At 40.9% G+C, this 22,770-nt stretch overlaps 1 protein-coding gene across 1 annotated transcript in view; it reads right to left on the reverse strand.

The window, feature by feature from the left end:
- Positions 1-22,770, reverse strand: part of LOC127571840 (erythroferrone-like) — a 73,891-nt gene that overhangs the window by 40,835 nt on the left and 10,286 nt on the right. The window lies entirely within an intron of this gene.

The following is a 22,770-nucleotide window of genomic DNA, read 5'->3' on the forward strand; positions in this document are numbered from 1 at the left end:
GTGTTTCATGCAATATAACAGCTCTGATAACACTTGAAAAGCAAGGTGGAATTCCAGTATAAATCTTGGCCAGTATCTGACCTATAATATCACCCAGTCCCAGAGCGTGAAAGGACAGTGTGTGACCTGCTGTACCACCCGGTGCCAGTGTGAAAGGACACTGTGTGTCCCACTATGTCACCTTTCTGTACTCACAGAATTACTGAATCATAGATGTTGAAGGTTAAAGATTTATGTGTGTTCGCCATTGATAAAGTACTTTGTTAACTGATTACCAAACATATATTTAAATTTTGGACCTCGTTTCTTTATTGCTCATGAATATTGTTGAGTACGGGTGGAAAGTTTCCATAGGGAAGAAGGGACAACAAAAGACACCTCAGCCCGCTCCATTACTGCATTGCTTAGCTAATCACAACACTCTTTGTTTTCATTGTGAATGAATAAGCTTTATTGTTTCCTTTGTTGTTTTATTCTGCTTACATTTCAGTCATTTAAAACATAATGAATCATTTTGGAAAGAGCTGGGGGAAAAGCACAGGGAGATTTATTAAGAGGAATTGTTGGCACTTCTTGTAAAATGGAGAGAATTAGAATTTGTGAGACTTTGTCACTCACTCAGAAGCAGTTGGAAGATGTCTGTCTGGGCAAGGCCAAGAACTTAACCTTGCAAATATGGGCATGAGGCATCAAGGGTGGGTTGGTAAATTGGCATTTGGGTTTGGAACACTTTGGATGCTTACTTACACTAACTCTTTCACGTATCACTTTCAGCACTGCTTTCACACAATACTCTTTTTCAGTCCTTAACTTGAGAATCTCTGTTATGTATGAAATGAAATCATCTGTGCTCCAACTGAATACTTTATTTTTCTCTCCCCTGCGTGCATTTTTGAAATGAGTACCTACTATGGAATTTCTCTCTTTCCCTACCTCCTCACCGCCCCCAGCCCTAGACACCTTAAGTTAAAAATACCATCTGCCTTTTCCCTGCAGCTTAGTGCCTGCCAACCTTTCTTTTCTCTAGCACGTACCTTCAGATATTTTGAGACTATAGTATAAGTTAAAGTTTATTATAGTTGAAAATGCTGCATCTATGTAGATGGTTGTTTATAGTTAAATACTGCCAAGTTGTCAGCCTCTAAGTCCAAATTCTTTTAAGTGAATAATAATACTTGGCCATTATAATAATTGCAAGCGCTTGGCTTGGTAATCAGATAGGGTTGTGTAATTTCGCCATTTGACTGGACATAATGCCACTAATCAGTCTAAAGGCTTGAAAAGGACATGATTATTTCATGAGGACACAAGAGTGTGCAGATGCTGGGATCTGAAGCAAAAGCAAGCTGCAGGAGGAACCCAGTGGTTCAGGTAGCATCTGTGGAGGCAAAGGGATAGATGACATTTTTGGTCGAGACCCTGCATCGGGACTGAGAGTGTAAAGGGGAGACAGCCAGTATAAAAAGGTGAGGGAGAGGTGTGAGGTGGGAGCTGGTAAGTGATAGATGGATCCATGTGAGGAGGGGTTGATGGGCAGATGGAGCCAGGTGGGGGAGTTTTAATCCATGCCTCACCCCTTCCCCTCACCTCTTTATACTGACTATCTCCTTTACACCCTTAATCCCAGTGCAGGGTCTCGACCTGAAACATTGACTATCCTTTTGCCTCCATTGATGCTGCTTGACCCATTGAGTTCTGGGCAGGCACAGTAGTGTCGCGGTTAGTGTAACGCTTTATAGTGCCAGAGACCCGGGTTCAATTCCAGCCACTGTCTGTAAGGAATTTGTATGTTCTCCCCGTGTCTGCGTGTGTTTCCTCCGGGTGCTCTGATTTCCTCACACATTCCAAAGACGTACGGGTTAGGAAGTCATGGGCATGCTATGTTGGCACCGGAAGCGTGGTGACACTTGTGGGCTGCCCCAGAACACTCTTATGCAAAAGATGCATTTCACTGTGTGTTTTGATGTACATGTGGCTAATAAAGATCTTATCTTACCTTCCAGCAGTTTATCTTTGCTGCTTATTTCATGTTTAGTACCACCTTGAAAGTGATGCATTCTCAACACATTTCCTGACCATTATGTTTGTCTCTTTTGCATGAATCATCACCAGTCCATTTTCAAAATCCACAATTAAAGTCAGTTATACTTTAGGATTTTCTTCTTAGTTATATGTCCCATATATTACCTGTGGGACAGGCAGGTGATCAATCCACAGTCAGGTGGTTGTGAATGCTCTTTTTAACAAAGGTTTCTATTTTTAACTACTGCTGGTGTTTCCTAATCCCTGTTAACCTCACAGGTTAAAGAAGGCAGGAGGGGCCAGGTCTGTTATATGCATTTACTCCAATTCTTGAGAACCTGGAGGAATGGGAGTGTTTCCACTAGCCCCAACAAACTACCCTGTGAACCATTCCCCCCCCCCACACCACCTCAATGATATCCAAACCTTCACAACTCAACTCACCCCTGCCTCGAGGAGTGAACTGACCATCCCACCCTGTGATCATCCCTTAACCTCACCATGAGCACTCCATCTCCCTTGCAATCACCACCAGCCACCCTAGCTCATTTTCTTTCACCCAAAATCAATGAACCTCCTTACTTCTGGCCGCACCTATCCCCATTCCTTCAGCTGTCAAGCCTATCAATCAGACTTACTGTTGGACAGGAACCTTGGCAAAAAAAAATCAGAACACACTTTTCAATTTTAACTGGAAACTAATCCATGAACCTGCATTCCAGGGTTTTCATTTTTAGCATCTTCCCCTAATTCTGCGCTCTGCATTGATGCATCATAATTATCAGGGGCCACAGTTAAGTTGATCTACCAAACTTCATTCTTCATCTGCCATTGTCTATGGGAGAAGATTGGTTCCCATGCCACCCATGGTATTACCAATCTTACATAATTGACCACAAAGTCTCAAGGAAGTATAGAATGATCTCCAGTCTGTGCTGTGGAAGAATATCACCGGAGCATTAAAACCTCTGTTTATTAGATATGGAATATGGTTTATTCGATATGGTGAGGGGATGAAAGTGAGAGAGTGGGAGCTTTTGGTGGAAGGAGTGAATGCTGTCTGATTAAGAGAAAGGAATTATCCAATCAGCTGATGAAGATTTTGGTTCTCCAGTGATCGGAGGGAGATGAGAATGGATGCTTTTGGTGACCATTGGTGAGTATCAATTTGGGACAGGTATTTGGGACAGGATAGGAAGTCACTTAATGACACCTCCTGAATTCTAAGCAGATTTGTCAATGACAGCTGTTTGTGCTGCTGTGAGTGTGGGTAGAAGTCCTTGGCCCTTGTTTGGAAACTGATTTCAGTGGCACAAGCTGAAAGTGTGAAGCCTTTAGCACAAGCATTATAGCTGCAAGCCCTCATTAGATTGTGCTGTGACACAGTGCATGGGCACAGCATTTTACCAACAAAGCCATGCATCTTTTTCTCAAGTCTTCACATATGTAGTATTAATTCCTTTCCACTGCTCAAAATCAATAAATTATATTAATCTTAAACAAAATACAAGATATACTAGAAAGTTGAACTAAAAACAGAGTGATGGAAATAACGTTTCTCAAGAGGAATCAGCAGTTCATGTTTCAAGTTGAAGATCTTTCATCAACTGATATTCTCTGACAAGAGATCATTAAGCTGAAACATTCAATCTGTTTTTGTGCTGTGTAACCAGCTGAGTAATTCCAACAGTTTCTGTTTTCATAACAAATTGCGTTTAATATTGTAAAATGTTCAAAGGTGCTTCACATTGACAGTATCAGATAAAATCTGACACAGAGCCACACAAAGCGACATGAAAACTTAATAGTAATAAGGTAGGTTCTAAGGAGTGAATGAACAGAGAGAGAAATTTGGGGATGTTTAGAGAGAGAATTCCAGAGTTAAGGATTTATGCAGATGAAGGCATCGTTGTCAGTGTTGTAGAGGAGATTAAAGAGCCACAAGGGATCAGTGCTGGAACACTGCAGAGATCCCAATCAGTAGACATGTTGCCTAATGTGGACCTGAGTCAAAGCAGCCACAGACATACCAAAATGGGTAAGGCTAAGTTAGATCATCTCAATGAAGCATTTGATAGGGATATTACAATTAGCTCCACGCCCTCTTATGGAAGTGAGAAATAAAATCCCCTTACTGTCCTTTATCTAGATGTCTGTGGAAAGTTGATAATCATGGATGATGTATGAGGAAAGGATGAGGCTTGGTTGTGATTTTTCCCTGTGCCTGATATCTACTGTGGATTGTGAAATGCAGTTTCCATTAATATTAAAACAAATCTCAGAGAAAGAAACATGGATTTAAGAAATACTGAACAACAATCATTTCTTCAACTTGCATTGTGCTTTTTAATGGAGCAATACATCCCCAGACATTGTAGGAGGACTACCTTAAGAACATTGAAACTGGGTCTACAAAGAGCCATTAGAACAAATGAACAAAAGCTTAGTCAATTTGGTACAGTTTAAAGACTGGTCTCAAAGAGATGGAGATGGAAATGGAAAGAAACCTGCCTGCTAAAACCATGGCCATTAAAAGTGGAACAACTAAAGTCAAGAAACTTAGATACTGCAGCAATGTAGGATATTAGAACACAGAACCCAGCAACATAGAACCTAAGAACAAAGAAACATAGGAACATTGATCAAGCAATATAAAACCTAGAACAATATATCTAGCAACTGGATCACATAACACTGAAAAAATCAGTAAACTACTATCCTTTATTGATTTTACCTGGTGTAAATCAGACTTTTTTCCAGGTGAAATTATGCCAGTCACTAAACTGGAATTGGCACTTTTGGTTGCTGGCATGTCAGACCTTTTGCCAGCATCAGATGTGCACCAGATGATGTCACTATTCACACAATACCTATTTCCACCTGTTTTAACATAATTTAGAGCTTAATGCTCCACATAACGATCATGATATAGTCTCTCTTGAACTAGGAGCACATTGTGCTGGTTTTTTTGCTTTGGTCAGTATTTAGAAGAACATTTTACTGACATCAGGAGGACTACAAGGACAACAGGATAATCACAAGCTGCTTAGACACCCTCTAAAGTCTACAGAGTGTGCTTAACAGGGAGTGATTTTTGTAGTATTTAGCTACTGAGATAGCCTTTTCATGGGTGTCTTAGTAGTGACACAACTGGCAACACCCCATTGCTGGAGTGTCATTATGACCATGGCTGGCCATACTTAGGATTGATTGAGACCTTGGGACAAAGGAATACACATGCCCATCTGTGAAGAGCCCACTCTCATAGTCTTCAGACTACATCCTACTTGGACTTCTCTGATGAACAGTTTTTCGAAGGCTTTGATCACAGGTATGTAACATTCTGCAGGAAAACCATTGGTCATTCTCTTAATCCTGGACTTCTCCCTCCTTCATTGATCCTTATGGTTTCCACCAGCCTTGTGAGCAATAGGTTCCAGGAGTTCTTATCATTTTTGGCAGATTTGGTTTTTGGCAGGTTTTCTGCTCCCACAGTGCACATGACCTCCCTTCTGACATCTATCTCATTGATTTACATGTTCTTTTGAATGAATCTAGGATATGTCACTGACTCTCCTGCAACCTCTCCCCGATCATGTGTGTTGCTACTCTGCTATGGGGAGGGAGGTGGGGGCAATGTTCAATTGAATATGGCCCATGGGAAACCATGGGGGTCCTATTTTAATGCACCTGTTTGGGTGTAAAACATCCTAATGCTGTTCCAGATGATAATGGAAACTTTTGTAGCTCTTAGAAGCCTGATTTGGCATTATTCCTAAAGGCAATGATGTTTTACTGCACCTGTGTCCCTAGGCAATGGAACCTAAACACATGCAGTGTGGGAACATGGGATCAAGTGACATAAAGCCTAAAAACATTGAACATAGTAACACAGAACCTGCCAGCATAGAACCTCAAAATAAGTGACGTCAGATCCTGGAACATAGAATCTAGGATCAACAAACTCCACAATGTTCAACTTAGAAACATAATAACAAAGAAAATGGAAAGTAATAAAATAGAAGCTAGAAATATAACCTAGCAACATGATACCGAGCCACGTAGAACCTAACAATATAGAACCAAGCATTATGGAGCCCAAAAAATAGAATGTAGCCACATGGAACCTCACCATACTGAAAAATTTAACGTAGAAGGTAGAATTATAGAACTTAGAAAAATAGAACTTGGAAAATCTCGAAAGGAAAACATTAACATATAACCTATAAACATGGGAGCCAGAAATGCAGTAACATTTACAAACACAGAAACTTGTAAAAAAAATCCTGAAAAACTTGGAACCATACAAGCTAGAAAAATAAAAGAATGAAAAATGGGAGCTAAGAACATTGAACCTACCCACATGGAACGTAGAAAAGAGACCATTGCACCATTGATCATGGCTTCTTAGGCAATCCTTTGGGATCATGGATGACTAGCTTCCACTCTAGTTCATTGGCTTCTGGAGTAGTGAATGAAGCCAATGTGGGACCTGCAAACTCTGAGGAAGATGGGGCAGGAGGTTTGACGGGGTAAGTATGTTTGGGAGACGATGCACCTCATCCTCCATTTTTGTAGTGCTTCTGTGCACTACAGGCCCCAGTTATAATAAATGCTTCTTCTCCATTTTAAGTTGGAATTGGAATTGGTTTATTATTGTCACATGTACCGAGGTACAGTGAAAAACTTGTCTTGCATACCGTTCGTAGAGATCAATTCATTGTACAGCGCCTTGAGGTAGTACAAGGTAAAACAATACAGAATGCAGAGTAAAATATCACAGCTACAGAGCAAGTGCGATGCAGGTAGACAATAAGGTGTAAGGTCATAACAAGGTAGATTGTGAGGTCAAGAGTCCATCTTTCATACGAGGGAACCATTCAATAGTCTTATAACAGCAGGATAGTAGTCACAGGCCCGAGATTCACAGGAGTCGGGGATGTTATATTTTTTGAAAAGTCTTTAAGAACATTCTTGAATCATTTCCTCTCTCCACTGGGAAATCACTTGCTGTGACAGAGCTCAGAGTAGAGTTCCTGCTTTAGGATCTATGGCTGGAAATGCAGACAATGTGGTCTCACATTGGAGCTTATTGAGTGTAGTATAGATTCAGTGATGGGAATGTAATTGGTAATTGGCTTATTATTGTCACATGGACCAAGGTACAGTGAAAAGCTTTTGTTTGCATGCTATCCAGACAGACCATTCCATACATTAGTATATCAAGGTAGTACAAAAGGGAAAAGAAACACAATGCAGAACATAGTGTTCCGGCCACTGTCTGTAAGGAGTTTGTACATTCTCCCTGTGTTTGCGTGAGTTTCCTCCGGGTGCTCCAGTTTCCTCCCTCTTCCAAAGTTGTACAGGTTAGGAAGTTGTGGGCATGCTATGTTGGCGCCGGAAGCGTGGTGACGCTTGTGGGCTGCCCCCAGAACACTCTATGCAAAAGATACATTTCACTCTGTGTTTCGATGTACATGTGACAAATAAAGATATCTTATCTTATCTTATAATGTTACAGTTTCAGAGAAAGTGTGGTGCAGGTAGACAGATAAAGTGCAAGGGCCATGACGAGGTAGATTGAGAGATCAAGAACGTTGGCATGAGAGAAGACATTGATTTTGGTTCCCTTATCCTGCCAGTGGATTTGGAAGATTTTGTTGAGGGAACAGAAACAGTTTCTTCAATCAAAGGCTATACTAGTGCACTGATGGCAATGGTAAATTTCACCTTTGATAACCATTGATAGGTGGTTCTGGAGATATGTAAAATGATTCAGGTTTTCTAGCATCTTGTTGTGGACCTTTATTATCAGAGGGCAGTGTTACACAATAGGAGCAGGCTGGTAAAGAATACCTTTTCTATGGACGTTGAGCATAAGGCCCATTCTCCGTGTGTTTCAGTGAATGAGTCGACAATTGACTTGGAGCTTGGCCTCTGATAATGTGCATATGTAAATGTCATTGCATGCTGGAGCTCAATGACAAGCTGGAGTGATCTTGGTTTGGAGTGGAGGTGACATGGATTGAACAGTTTCCCATTTGACTTTTGGAAGCCTATTGGAGCTGAGGTGCAGCAATGCAGCAAGAAAGATTGAGAGAAGTGCTGGGATGATTATGCAGCTTTGCTTGACACGAGTCTACATTGAGGTTGGGCCAGCTGTGGACTATTTAAATCATGTAGCAGGCACAGAATGGGGACAAATCTCTGAGGGCCAAATTTGAGTAGTCCCTCTTAATGTATGTATTCAAAGGCTTTTGTGAGGTGGTCATTGCTGCACTTCTTTCGGAGTTGTCACATGACTCAAGTCTACTGTGTCTCTAGATGGTCAGAATACACACTGTAATTCAGAGCACTACTCTGTGTCCACTGGGAGTAGGCCAGTTAGAGGACCTTGGCCATGACTTTCCCTGACATCAGGGAGACCCTCTGTATCTTTTCTAGAAAATGTTCATTATTACAAAATCTCTTGGTATGTGTGCCTTTTTAACTGTGGGGCATAGGCTATGATTTTGTGGTGTGCAATGGCCAACCCGTAACAGAAGTCACATACAGGGCAACTTCCTCTCCTCAATATGAAGCTCGCTGCCATATTAACATAGAAATTAGAACACAGAATCTCTCAACCGAAAATCTAGAGAGAAAGAAGCAAACAGTATGGAACATAACAACATTATAACTGGGAGCATAGAGCCTAAAAACATATAACTTTGAAAAACATAGAAACTTGAAACACAGAACCAAGTAATACAGAAACTAACAATGTAAAACCAGCGACACTGAACTGAGTAACAACAATTCTTCCAATATAGAAGCTGGCAATATAGAATCTCGTAACACTGAGCATAGAAAATGACAGCACAGACTAGATTCTGGAAAAATGTAACATACACTTCAGATGTGCACAACCTAGTAAGAGAAGCAGCAGCATGGAACCTAGCAAAACAGAAGTGATCCACAAAGAACCTCAAAAACTAGGACCTTGGCACATTCCATATTTGTAAATTCTATGTTGCTATATTCTGTACTGCTCTAGTCTTCTAGATTAAATTTTTCTAAAACTTTGCAACATGAATATAGCAAAATGGAACCTAGCGACATAGGAACCAGATATAATGAACCTGGAAACATAGAATACAGAAACAAAAAACCTAGCAACATAGATTCCAGCAATGGAGAACCTAGCATTGTGGAACCTAGGGTGTGGTATCATAAAACCAAATAATATTGAAATTAGAAAGGTGGTAAAAGGGACATAAGAAACTAGGATCATGAAAATGAATTTCATATGAATTGAAATAAAGCACCTAGCAGATTCTCTCAATATAAAAAATGAAAACTTAGAACTTACGCAGTAACTCCACTAGATTCACTCTGTCTGTTATAAATAATTGTCTAAGAGCACTGGATACACCAAAGGCTGTGGGACCAGACAACATCCCAGCCTCAGTATTGCAGATTTGTACTCCAGAGCTAGCCACATCTGTAGCAAGCTGTTCTATACAATTACAACACTGGGATCTAGCCAACAGTGTGGAAAATTGTACAAGGTGTGTTCGGTCCACTAAAACAGGATAAATGCAATCCAGCTAATTACTGCCCAGTCTACTCTCAATCACCAGCAAGTTGATGGAAGACATCATCGTTCAATCAATAACCTGCTCACTGGTGCTCAGTCTGCATTTCACCAGGACTACATAGCTTGGGAACTCATCACAGACTTTGTCTAAACATTGACCAATGAGATGAAAGGCAGCAATAGAATGAGTGTGGTATTAGGAAGCCCTGGTAAAACTGCAAAATGGGCATCAAGGGGAAAACAGATAAATAGTGGAGTGATACCTTACTGCAAAGAAAGATGATTGCAGTTATTGGAGGTCAATCATCTCAGTATCAGGATATCACTGCATGAGTACTCAGGGGTACCACAAGGATGGGTGCTGGGACCCATGATGTTTGTGATATACATTAACAACAGAGGTGAATGCAGGATGTAGAATTAGTAAGTTTGCAGATGATATGAAAATTGGTGGTGTTGTTTAAGGCTTCAGCATGATATAGGTCAGCTGGAAAATTTGGGTGGAACAACAACAAATGGAACCTAATCCTAATAAATGCGAGGCAATACACTTTGAGAAGGTACATGAGAGTCAGATGTACACAGTAGGTGATACAGCTTAAGGGACTGTTGATGAACAGAGAGACCTTGGGTTACAAGTCTATGGATTTCTGATAGTGGCAATACAGGTGGATGAAGTGGTGAAGAAGGCATATGGAATGCTTGCCTTCATTGGCTGTGGCATAGAATATAACAGCTGGGACATCATGTTACAGCTTTATAAAACATTGTTAGGCCACACCCCTGGTGTATTGTGTGCATTTCTGGTCACAACATTATAGGAAGGATGTGTTTACTCTGGAGAGAGAGTGAAAAAAAGATTCATCAGGATGTTGCCAGGATTGGAGTATGATGGTTATAAGTTGAGACTAAATGGACTGGGATTGTTTTCCCTGGAGCTGAGGAGGCTGAGGGGTGACCAGATAAAGGTATATAAAATTATGAGGCAGATAAATAGAGTATATACTAAAATTATTTTCCCCACGGTGGGGGTGTCAAAGACAAGAGGGCTTGTTTAAGGTGGGAGGAAAGAGGTTTACAAGGGATCTGAGAGGGGATTTTGGTTGGGGTCTGAAATGAGGTGGTCTGAAAAGGTGGTGTAGGCAGATACTCTCATGGCATAGTGTGACTAGTCTGTGGGACAATTTTTTTCTGTTAAGACATCAGTCCCCAGATCTTTGTGAAGTTTATGTGAGCTTATTTTGGGTGAATTACTTTCTGTGTCCAAATCGTGTTGAGGTCACTGGCAGATGGTTTTATTCTGATTCTGTTTAATTGCAGTAGTTTTGTACTAAGCGATTTCAGAGGCAAGTAAAGTCAACCACATTCCTTTTAATTTAGTTCATTTAATTACTTGAATTTATATTTCCCAGCTGCCGTGGTTCAATTTCACCAAGCCTCCTGTTGCATACATGACCAGGGTCCAGAACCTGGAATCCTAGAAACTGGAGACCTAGAACCTGGAGACCAAGAACTTGGAGAACAAGAATCTAGAGACCTAGAAACTAGAGTCCTGAAACTTGGAGACCTAGAACCTGGAGCATGAGCACCTAGAAACCTAGAACCTAAGGACCTGGAGCCTGGAGACCTAGAACCTGGAATCTAGAAAATTGAAACATAGAACCTGGAAATGCAGAACCTAGAAACATAACTTCAAACCATAGAACCCTATTTCTACCATAGACCAGCAATACCACAGATTGTTGGATGTAAAGAAAAATGGAATTGCACACTATAGAACCAAATAAACTGTAGAACATTGATCTTAGGATCAAGATCTTCAACCTCTCACTGCTGCAGTCAGAGGTTCCCACCTGCTTCGAAAGGGCATCAATCATATCGATGCCCAAGAAGAGCAGGGTGAGCTGCCTCAATGACTATTTCCCAGTAGTGCTCACATCTACTGTGATGAAGTGCTTTGAGAGGTTAGTCATGGCTAGAATTAACTCCTGTCTGAGCAAGGACCTGGACCCGCTGCAATTTGCCTACCGCCATAACAGGTCTGCAGTGGATGCAATCCCACTGGCTCTTCACTCGGCTTTGGAGCATCTAGATAACAACAGTACATACGTCAGGCTGCTGTTCATCAATTACAGCTGACGTTCAACACCATCATTCCATCAGTATTAATCAACAAGCTTCAAAATCTGGGCCTCTGTACCTTCTTCTGCAGCTGGATCCTTGACTTCCTTATTGGGAGATCACAGTCAGTGTGGATCAGTAATAACATCTCCTCCTCTCTGACAATCAACACAGGCGCACCTCAAGAATGCATGCTTAGCCTACTGCTCTACTTTCTCTACATTCGTGACTGTGTGGCTAGGAACAGATCAAACACCATCTATAAGTTCGCGGATGACACAACTGTCATTGGCAGAATCTCAGATGGCGACGAGGAGACGTACAGGAGTGAGATAGATCAGCTGGTTGTCTGGTGTCACAACAACAACCTTACACTCAACGTCAGCAAGACCAAGGAATTGGTTGTGGACTTCAGGAAAGGGGAGTCTGGAGAACATACACCAGTCCTCATTGAAGGGTCAGCAGTGGAAAGGGTGAGCAGCCTAGGCGTCAGCATCTCAGAGGATCTATCCTGAGCCCAACACATTGAAGCAATCATGAAGAAGGCAAGTCAGTGGCTCTATTTCATTAGAAGTTTGAGGAGATTTGGTATGTCACCAAAGACTCTTGCAAATTTCTTTAGATGCACGGTGGAGAGCATTCTGACTGGTTGCATCACTGCCTGGTATGGAGGCTCCAATGTGCAGGATCGCAAGTGGCTGCAGAGAGTTGTAGACTCAGCCAGCTCTATCATGGACACAACCCTCCCCTGCATCGAGGACATCTTCAAAAGGCAGTGCCTCAAGAAGGTGGCATCCATCATTAAGGACCCTCACTGTCTGGGACATGTCCTTTTCTCATTAGTACCATCAGGGAGGAGGTACAGGAGCATAAAGACCCACACTCAATGTTTCAGGAACAGCTTCTTCCTCTCCACCATCAGATTTCTGAACGGTCCATGAACCTGTGAATTTGAATTCTACTTCGCTATTCCTCTTTTGCACTATTTAATTAATTTATTTATGGGTAACATAGCACTTTTTATGTTTTGCACTGTACTGCTGCTGCAAAACAACAAATTTCATGACATATGTCAGTGATAATAAACCTGATTCTGATTCTGAAGAACTTAAAATCCAGAACCATTGACATTTATAGCACACATGGGGACATTGCTTTTCTGTTGGTAACCAACACTTTGTACGAAAAATTCAAAACCATTTCCACCGGCCTGTTTTAGTCAGAGTCATACAGCACAGACCCCCATTTGGCCCATATCCCTCTTAAACCTTTCCTATCCATGTACCTGTCCAAGTGTCTTCTTCACATTGTCCTGAAACAACTGCTCAAATGATCTTTTTTTCCCTTAAAAGATGGAATGGCCATTACTTATTTCAATACTTTCCATGTTTCAGCAAATTCCAAAACAATAAGCCCTCTGTTTCAAATGATCCTGAAAAATTTGCTGTGATTGAAGTATTTTTGCAGACCATGACACCAGTCCCTTTGATTACTTAGATGGTCAACCTATATGTCATTTTGCTTTCAGCTTTATAAGCTATAAATGTATGTTTCTTTGTCAGCTATTTTATGAGGTCAGAGTGTAATTAATGGTGAAGACCACGCAGACTAACTCTGCTTCCCTAACTTAAAGTCTAAGGCTCATCTGAGAATAGAGTCATAGAGTTAGACAGCATGGAAACAGGCCCTTCAGCCCAATACATCCATGCTAACTAAGTTGCCTTCCTGAGCTGGTCAAGTTTGCTTGCATTTGCCCCATACCCCTCTGAATCTTTCCTATACATGAATCTATCCAAATGTCTTTTAAATGTTACACTTTACCAGTCCAGATGAAGGGTCTCAACCTGAAATGTCGACTGTCCATTTCCTTCCACTGATGTTGCCTGACTCACTGAGTTCCTCCAGCATTTTGCTTTTTGTTATAATTGTATCCACCTCAACCACTTCCTCAGGCAGCCCATTCCATATACCAACCACCCTCTGTGTGAAAAACCTGCCTCTCAGTTCCTCTTTAAATCTTTTGCCTCTCACCTTAAACCTGTGCCCCCTAGTTTCCTTCTGGGAAAAAGACTGTGACCACCCACCTTATCTATGTCCCTATGGTTTATGATTTTATAAACTTCAGAACTGAAGTAGAAGGAGAGGTTCATCCTTTCACTGCCTTGTCTCTGATGTCACACCTGAATGATGCATCCTTTCTGACCTTCCGTCTCTTAACTGGGTATGCTCATGGGAAGGACCATACCTCTGCTGTGCATTGTCAACGCATGTCATTGCTATTCTGAATGCATATTGTTGGCACTCAGGTTTGCCAACTTTACAGGGGGTTAATGGAAACGACTGATTTTCTGATGTGTGAATAATTTATTTTGCTTCAGACAAGTGTAATCTTATTTTCCCCTGCAGTGCTATCCGAGCTATGCGGTTAGGTAAACAGACTGGCGCCAGGGCCGAGGGGCACCGATTCACTGAATACAATAACAGCAATGTAATCCGCCATTGGAAATGTCGAAAGTAAAATATTCCATTTCATTTTATAAATGTACTAAATTAGGGCATTGGCAACATTATTATAGGCATAGCTTAAAGAAGTATGATATATTTGGGATACAATTTTCCAAAGTCTAAGAAACTTAAGAAAGACAGATGTACGTATTCAAGTAAATGACACATGCCATAATGTAATGAATATAACTCTAATGGTATATTCAAAACAACACGTTTTCAATTCATGAGAGTAACTTTGTGTTTGAAGTAAACTGACAAATGTCAAATTCTCTATGATTGGCAGAAGGAGAGGGCACTGACTTAAAGGAATCAATTTACTCCTGTTTCATGCTGTGTAGTTTGTATGTGTCTTGGTGTCAGCTTCTGTATTTGAAATGTATACATGGGGTAAAAGGGAATGATTCACTCTCATATAGTACTCTACAGTTTGTGCGTGTCTCAGTGTCAGATTCTGTACAGATAGTGTACACAAAGTAAAAGGGAATGAGTCACACCTGTATCATACAATATGGTTTGTGTGTAACTGTCCACTCCTGTCCTTATGTGATGCATACTGGGTGAATAGGGATGATTCATTGACGTCCAATACCGTGTGTGTTTCGGTGTCAACTTTTATCCATAAATAGGGTTCATACCTGTCTGATGTGAACAATTCTCTGTTTCATAACCAAGTGTGACGGAGGTATTGCTCCCATTGCTATCCTGCATGATATCACCAGAATCTGACCCTAAAATAATCAGCGGAACCATCCAAATATTCTGTTGCTGCTTTTACAGTGGGCACCAACTGCCAAAAGAGCAACAGACCTTGTGTGATACATTGAGTGCAGTGGCTTCATAGAGGCCTGGGCTGTTGATCCAGAGATGTGAGTTTGAATCCCACAATGATATCTGGGAAATTTAAAGTCAAGTAATTAATTTTTTTCAAAAACTGCAGTTAAAAATCTAGTTCCAGTAATTGTGTAAAACCAGTTATACAAATCCATCCAGGGAAGGAAATCTGCTGTTCCTCACCTGGTCTGGCCTACATGTGGCTCCACACTCACCAATGTGGCTAATTCTTAAATTCCCTCTGAATTTAGGGATGGAAAGGAAATGATAGCCTTGCCATCAATGCTGATGTTCTGGGTGCAAATAAATGAGGAAGAAAAAGCTGTTTTGTTTTCAATCAACCCTTGCTCTATGGGAATGTAGAGCAATACATCTGAACTTGCTGGCATTACTGAGTTAGGCAGTGCTGTAAATAATGTAGATTGAAGCAAATGGTTTAAATGAATGAGCAAAACTATGGAGTCCAATGTGGGAATTTGAGAGGTCATCCACTGTGCTTCAAAGATAGAGGAATATCCCAGAGCTGATAAGAAGCTGGCCTACCACATGGAGAGCATTAGGGGTCTTCGTACTGAAGATATTTGAACTGGTAGAAAAGTATATAAAAGAATTTAAAAGGCTAATGGAATAAATGGGAGTTAAGTTATGGTTTCAGAGTTTTGGTTATTTCAGGGGAGCACACAAGAGTAATGTTCCAGCAGTCTTGGAGGAAGTGTAGCACAAACTCAACAGTATTTTGTCAAGACTAACAGGGTTCAATTATGAGGATTGGTTACGCAGACTGAGGCCTGTCTTCTCATTAGAACAAACTATTAAGAGATGATCTAACTGGAGTGGTTAAGATAAATAAAGCACCTGCTGCAGCAAATAGAGGGAAACTCTTTCATGGGGAAGTCCTGAAAAAGGGATCATAACCTTAAACTTTGGTCCCAATGCAGGATTTTGACCTTAAACATCAACAATACCCTTCCTTCCCACAGATGCTGCTCAACCTGCTGAGTTCCTCCAGCAGTTTGTTTGTTGCTCCAGATTCCAGCATCTGCAGTCTCATGTGTCTCTATAACCTTAAAGTGAAGTTGTTCAGGGTGCTTCTTTGCAAAATGGAATGTGGAAATCTGTTGAAACTGCTTTAATTAATCCAAAACTGACATTGATCAATTTAATAGAGAATGTTGTTCAGCCATGATTTAAATTTAATGATGGAACAAACTTTAAGGGCTGAATGGCCAATTCATGCTATGCTCCCATTAATCCATTGTACATCACAATAAAATCCATTTTTCCATTGCTCCACTTGCTGTCTATATCCATTGCCAATATATATTCCCAAGGTAAAAAGCATTTCTCCCTTTGTTGTATGAATCTCAGACCTCAATTTTTCATCACCATCCCACTTAAAATTAGTTAGTACAGAGGGATGAAGTCTGTCACTGCCAAATGATTCAATGAATGGGTTAACTTGAGTGGACTGGTACCTTTTTCCTTGAAATCTCATTCTACGCAAACTTTCAAATAAAGAACAAAGATTTCCTTACATATTGAGAGATCTAATCTCATATACGATAGTGAGTCCTCAAGTTGGCTTTGGTTTGGATAAAAACTCCTTTGATCTCTATCTGCCACAGCATGTTTTCATGATACTGGGTACTGGGCATGGAGTTAAGGAAAAATGAGGGGGTGTCATCATGTCAACAGTCACCAAATCTTGGTAAATATTTTACATAATCAAAGCACTTCAGTTCAAAGGCACAGCTTACTGATAATGAAAAGGATGGGGAATACAGAATCTAATTCTCACAGGACAGCAACAGCATGACGTAGGTGCAAATTAAAAGCTCCCTCTACAGTGCCCCATCAAATTTTCCCAGGTCATGCACAGCATGGGTTTTATAGAGAGTACAGGCTTCCATCAAACACTCCAAAGGCAAAACTGGCAACATTGATAGAATTAAGCCTCCTTTACCCTTTTCATGAAACTTCTTTCTCTCTATTTGAACTCAAGCAATAGCTGAGTGAACTGGACACGGCAAAGACTAGAAGCTGTAAAAACATTCTGGTTATGGTGTTGAAGGTGTGCCCCAGAACTATCCTCACCTCTCGCCAGATTGTTCCATTACAACTTTGAAACAAGTAGCTAAACGACAAAGTGCAAAAAAATTCCAGATGTGTTGTATGCAAAAAATGTGGGACGGATGTGATCTAATCAATCACCTTTCCAATGGCTGACTTGCAATAATAAGCAAAGTGATGGAAGGTATTGACAATAGTGTTATCAATTGGCACTTACTCACCAATAAGCTTCTTATTTCTGGTTCCATCAGGACTACTGGGCTTCAGATTTTACAAAACGTTTGTCTAAACTTGAACAGAAGAGCTGCAATCCAGCGACGAGGCGAAAGTGACATCAGCAGCAATTGGCTGGGGATGGCATCAAGGAGCTTGCATAAAATTGAAGTCATCAGGAATCAGGACAGGCTGGAGTCATTCCAAGCAAAAAGATGGCTGAGGCTTTTAGAGGTAAATATTTCACACGCAAGTCATTGTTCTGGGAGCTTCTCAGAAAATTCCCAATGACCAACCTTCCCTAGCTGTTTCACCAGTGAATTTCCCTCCATTATGTGGGTGGAGTCAGGAATGCTCATTTACAACTTCACAGCGTTCATTTCCATTCACAATAACTCTTCCGATTATATGTAGCTCAAATAACAATCAGTCTTGGGCTGGCAAAAAGGGAGTAACATTGGTACCAACTAATGGCAGGAAATAATCTTCCCAACACAACAGAGCCCTTGGTGTTCAATGGCATCATGCCCCACCATCAAAATCCTGGGAGTCACCATTGGTTAAAAAAGTAATTAGACCAGCCACACAACAGCAAGTTAGAGACTGGTTGTCCAGTAGTGAGTGATTCACCTCTTAACTCCTCAAAGCCTTTCATCATCTAAATACCACAACACAAGAGTGCGATGGAATACCATTCACTGGCTCTAACAATGCTCAAGAAGCATGAGAAAACAGTCAACATGATTGGTACTCCATTCCCTCCAGCACCAGCACATGATGGCTACAGTGTTTACCACATACAGGATGCACTTAGAAGGAAATTTTCAGCAGTACCCCCCAAACCCAAACCCTCTGGCACCTGGAAGGACAAGGTTATCATCTGCACTGTCAGTGTCCACCACTTGTCACACACCATCCTGACTCACAATATTCTTAGTAATCCTTCTTAATCATTGGTATAACCCCATCCCACCAAGAGCACTTTGGGGATATGCTCAGTATAAAGGTTCAAGAGGTGACTCCTCTACTGTCTTGGGGTCCATTAGATATAGGCAATAAATAGATTACAAACCAAGACCCACATATCCCTAGAGAACAACTATATCCTGTTGCAATGTTGTGTATCATCCCCAACATCAATACATTTCTGAAATAAATGCATATCTGTTGAAAGGTTATCAACCTTGCACCCACAGGGAGCAGTTGAAGTGAATAGTATAGATGCATTTAAGAAGAGGCTGGGCACACGCTTGAGGAAGAAGGGAATACAAGGTTACACTGATAGACTTAGGTGAGTGAAAATGAGAGCAGGCTTGAGTGGCACATAGATACCAACATCTGTTGAGTGTTCCTGTAACAAAAATAGAAAATGCTGGGAAAAACTCAACAGGTTAACTTGGGTCCAAAACACTGACTGCTTCTCTTTCCACAGATGCTGCCCGACCTGGTTTTTGTTTTTGTTTCAGAATTTCAGCATCTTCTGGTTTATTTTTCATTTTCTAGACTATTTCAGTGCCATAGATCTTACGTTTGTAACACCATGTTAATGCTGTTTCTCTCCATAGATGCTGCCTGATTTGCTGGATATTTCCAGCTATTTTTTCTGTTTCCATTTCAGATTTCCAGCAGTTATTGTACTATCCTTTTTATTACACATCTCATCCACTGTACAGTTTTAATTTACTATGCTGAGTATGCATTGATATCTTTGAGTGAGAACACAGACCAATTGGGACACCTGCATTTCATTGTTTCTATCAGTGCTTCAGTGCTGCAATGTTCCTTCAAACTAAAGTTTTACTTTCACTGACTGGTAACATTTACAGTTGCTTTGGCACCAGGTAATGCTGGGTGGCAGAGAATGCCAGGATTCTGGAATCTTGAAACCACTAATTCAATGGGAACATTTACTGGAATTATTGCTGGTCCAAATGATGGAATTCAGGTTAACTGATACTGTAAGGAGCAACTTCATGTATTAGTACAGTAACATTTATATTACTAAAAATAATAAGTGTCGTGGCAGCACACAACCTTGTATTGAGAACTGACCTTTGGCTTAACAATTGTATATATCTCATTGAATTAGGTAGATATTGATCCTAAGACTTTAAGGATTTGAAGTTCTAATTCCAAAGTTCACAGAAATTCACAGATTTCAGCTCCACATCACAATCTACCTGGTCAATCAAAAAACTGTTATACCCCTCACAGACACAGCATTGGCATTATCACAATATTTAGTCACCTGTGGCTATCCTGAGAAGCCAGAGTCAATTAGACAGTCTGGCTGCTTTTTAACTGCACAGTCTGACAGCTGAAGAATTTAGGCAATAATCAAGAGACGTTGGTGTAATTTACACTTTCCAGTGAAATTCCACTCTTGGTTATTTTAATAAAGCCATAAACCAACTTAAAGTAATCAATGCTACTAAAGCAACGGCCGGCTAATATTTTTATTTTTGCTCTCTGTGTGATGTTAATGTTGGTAAGGTTCCAATCATTGGCATCGCCAGCTAACCTGAGAAGATGATGGTGGGCATGTTCTTGAACTGCTCTAGACATTGTGGTGATGTTCTAACACAATGGTGTTAGATGAGGAGTTTCAGGTCTTTGGCACAGTGTTGATAACAAAGAAATGTTGATTTATGTCCAAGATGTTGCACATAATGACCTTAAGTAGAGTGCTTAAGAGAGTGCTGAAGTTGGGAGTTTATTCTGTATTGGAATTCAGTGCAGAGGGGGAAGAAGATGCCTCCAAAACCCATAGTGTTCCATGTAAGGCTCAGCCAAGAAATTGTAACCGGAGAAGCCGCTGTTGTGGGAGTGCTAGGTGTTGAAAATACATTAAAAAGACATCGGAGGCCAGCTGAAAGCTGATTTATTGGTAAGTACCACTCCCTATTTTGCTTCCTGAGTTAGGGGAGTGGGTTAATTTAAGATTACTGGAAAAAGAAAGCAACCATTACTTTATTAAATGAATAACTTAAAACTAAATCAAATAATTAATAAAACTTATAATAGGCGATTAATTAAATGCTTTCACCAATTAAATATTTTCATACCCACAGGAAATTGAAGGAGGCCATTTGACCCATTGAATCTATGCCACTTAGAGCAATCCCATCAGTCTGATTCCCACCACCCCCCCCTTTATTTCCTTGGTGCACATTCTTTCTCGTGGCCATTAAAAGCCCCTCCCCTGATTTTCCCACCTACACCAGAAATAATTTACAGTGGCCACTTAAACTAAAAACCATGTAGGATATGGGAGGAAACCGGAACACCCAGGAGAAACCCACACAGTCACAGGGACAATGTGTAAATTCCACACAGACAGCACTGGAGGTCAGAATCGAACCTGGGGTTGCTGGAGCTGTGAAGCAGAAGCACTACCTGCAGCGCCATGCATCAGGTGAATTCACTTCTAAAAACCACATGGACCTGAGAGCTTTGTTTACTCTTCTGATAACTAGCAGCACATCAAATTAGATAAGGTGTTTTGAATGCACATCATGTGGGAGATTTGGAACACTTCTCTCAGAAATTGCCATTGTGGGAGAAACAGAGATTGCCCTTTTTGGTCTGTCATTGGCCCATTTTACCTGTCTCTCAGTGTTTGGGTGGCTGTGTTGTGAACATTAGTATTATCAGCAAGCACAAAGCTGCTGACATGACCTTGCCCACCACGATGTGATCAGAGCAATGCAGAATTGGCCACTGGGCTAGTCAGGGGGTTGACAGTACCTCTGCCGAGCCAAGCACTGCATGATGTGGCTACAACTAAGAAGCGATGGGAAGGCAAATCAGAGGATCTGAGCCATTAAGCCCAAGAGTTTGCATCATTTGTGAACCTTGAAAAAAATCTGCTGCCTATACTCTAATTTATTTGTGGAGCTGATCTGAATAGCAATGGATTTCCTTCACTCTCAATGGGACTGGGTAGGGATTGGGAAACCGAGCTTCTTCCAGCAACGTACAAACTTCTGACAGGGCAAAGCAGATTGGATGTGGGAAGGATGTTTTCCCTAGCTGTGAGGGGTCTAGAGCAAGGCAGCATAATGTCAGAATATGGGCTCAACATTTTGGACAGATAAGGAGAAATTTCTTCACTTAGAGGATAGTGAATCTGGGGAGATCTCCACCACTAACGGCAAAGGAGGCCAATTTATTGAACAGATTTAAGAAGGACATAGATAGACTTTGAGACACTAAAGGTATCAAGGGCATGGGGAGAGAGCAGGAATATGATAGACGATCTGCAATGATTCTACTGAATGGGGGAGCAATTTTGTAGGGCCAAATGGCCTACTCCCACCCCTGTTTTCTGTGTTTCAAGCTAGACCTAAAACATCCCTGTGAAACTGGCACATCTCACTCCTCAGGCTTCAGATAATCGAACCATGCTGAATACCCTTGCTTTCTCTGTCCCTTCCCAACAGTCCACCAGCAGCAGGTAGACTATCATCCTTAATTTTAATATGTTGTCCTATTTTTAACATAAATGAGCATGATTAACACATTTATGATAATGGGAGTGTTTTAACACCATATAACGTAAAATCCAAATTTTTGCATAACAGTAGAATCTTAGATTCATTTTCATTTGGACAGGTTGAATAGAGTGGAATTTAGGACCACATAGAAGCATTAGTTAGGAGGTATGCTTACTCAGCAGGGGGTGCTGGTGAACACAGGACTCAGTTCAAGGCTGCTGCTGTTTCCAAGATGGAACTGCATTGAGTAGTGCCAATTTCCAAATTTTTAATTTTAAAAATAAAACATGTTTTTATGTTAATAGCCATTGAGCAATATGTTAAAATTTTAATGCAATTTAATGCAATTTACTTTTGCCTTAATTGTTCTTATTCACAGCAATTAACAGATGGTCCTTATAAAAAATTGGTGAAGAGACTGAAAGGGTTTAAAGTTATTTCTCAGACAAGAGGAAGGCAGGTGACAGTATTATTTGGCGGCTGGGGTTGAAACCCTCCTGACATACATTATTTACCAGGGCTTGGACAATTTTAAACACAGAAAATGCCAGAGACACTCAGTAGGTCCAGTAGCTTCTGTGGAGAGAGAAGCAGAGTCAGGGTTTCAGGTCAGTGACCCCTTCGAAAGAAGGTGATAGACCTAGAGGACAAAGCTAAGCCTGGCAGAATGGGCAGACACATGTCAGAGTAATTTCAACAGAGGAAAGTGCAGAGCAATGGATTTTAATAGAATGAACAAGGAAAAGCTTTATAATGTAAACAGTATAATTCTAATGGGGCTGCAGGAACAGAGAGAGATCTGCTGTATATGTAACTAAATTTCTCAAGGAGGCAGGTTGAGAAAGCAGTTAAAAACACACATGGGTTCAGAAGGTGGATAAACCAAGATATGGAATGCAAAAGAGAGAAGATATGATCAATTTTATAAAA

This window comes from Pristis pectinata, chromosome 6 (assembly GCF_009764475.1).
Source record: "Pristis pectinata isolate sPriPec2 chromosome 6, sPriPec2.1.pri, whole genome shotgun sequence".
NCBI lineage: Eukaryota > Metazoa > Chordata > Chondrichthyes > Rhinopristiformes > Pristidae > Pristis > Pristis pectinata.